Raw genomic sequence first — 1387 nt, forward strand, 5'->3', positions numbered from 1 at the left:
TGGGGGGGGGGGGGGTGAGAGAAAATCCCTTTTTTTTGCTCTCTCTTACTTTCCCCTCGCATCAAGTATGCTTTAGTGCTGATATATGCTTTATTTTATTTTATTTTTCTTTCCAACATTGCGTCTTTTTTTTTCTTTTTTTATGCTGGGGCGGTTTTTTGTGTGCAGATACATTCACATACATATACATACATAGATAGACCTACATACATATGTTACATGGACACATGTCACGCGCTGCGGTAGCCCTAGTGGTAGTGGTGGTGGTAGTGGGAGTTCGGGTATGGATAGCCTGGGCAGGGGCAAGCGCATGTATGGCGGGGGCTGTACTAGTAATTGAAATAACCATGGCGATGACGGAGGCGATGATGCATGGAAGCAGCTTCACTCGCTCACCCACCTGGCCTGCCTACAACAAGCCGGGGGTGGTGTGGGTGTGTGTGTTCATAAACAGGCCCTTTACTACGCCATGCCATGCGTCTTGTGTAAGAAAGAGAAAAAAGGGAGGGCAAATTGGCCATTCAGCGGCGGCGGAGACACGACTAGTCGGAAGCTAAAACAGACTGCATCGTATACCGGGGCGCAACTTCCGCAAGCACGGCGGCTGACGGCGTCAATGGAGGCAGGCGCGTTCGGCTGCGGGTGCTGCTGCCGGAGTGGGAAACTGGAAACTGGAAACTGGAAACTGGAAACCGCGAATGTGACCGCGACTGCCCTCTTCATCAGCCCTACCTTCGTAGCGGTACTTGCCAAATGGGCGTGCGAACACCTCTCACTCACGATACTCTTTGCTACCCCCCCTCCCGCCCCCCAAACACCCACCACATGACAGCCGCTTACTCCGTCACCCTCTCACTTCCGTAACGCTTTCCCTGCCTCCTCATGGACATGGCCTCTGTCTCAGCTTCCGCAGTTCTGGGCGCGCTGCCAATGGGTCGCCGGCAGCGCGCCCGTCAACGTCCCATAGCCGTCGACGATTAACCCGCCCAGGGCTCTCCCTACTAGCAGCGCCCGTCGTGTTGGCTGCCTTGTCGCTTGTTTTACGCACCTTGGCTTGGTTCACGTTACCTGGGTCCGGTTTGCGCTTCGTTGCCCGCAGTGCCTGGATCAGCGCGCCCATTGCCAACATGCGCCGGCCATGGACAAGGCACCATATATCAATGTCGAATCAACCGGTGGGTTCGCCCACTCGACGACGTTCGGCAATTCGCCGGACGGGGCCCAGGGCGAACGGGGGATGAGGCGTCGTGTTTCAGTCAATGGCGGACGCACATACGCAATGCCACCCGCAGCCCGCGCGCGCGCTTTGGGCCCGATTCATGGCAAGCATCGACAAGGCCCGCCAGTGCCAGTGCCAGGGCAGAGAGCGCATCGCCGCCACCGTGTC

The sequence above is a fragment of the Exserohilum turcica genome, assembly GCF_000359705.1.
Source record: "Exserohilum turcica Et28A unplaced genomic scaffold SETTUscaffold_1, whole genome shotgun sequence".
Classification (NCBI taxonomy): domain Eukaryota; kingdom Fungi; phylum Ascomycota; class Dothideomycetes; order Pleosporales; family Pleosporaceae; genus Exserohilum; species Exserohilum turcicum.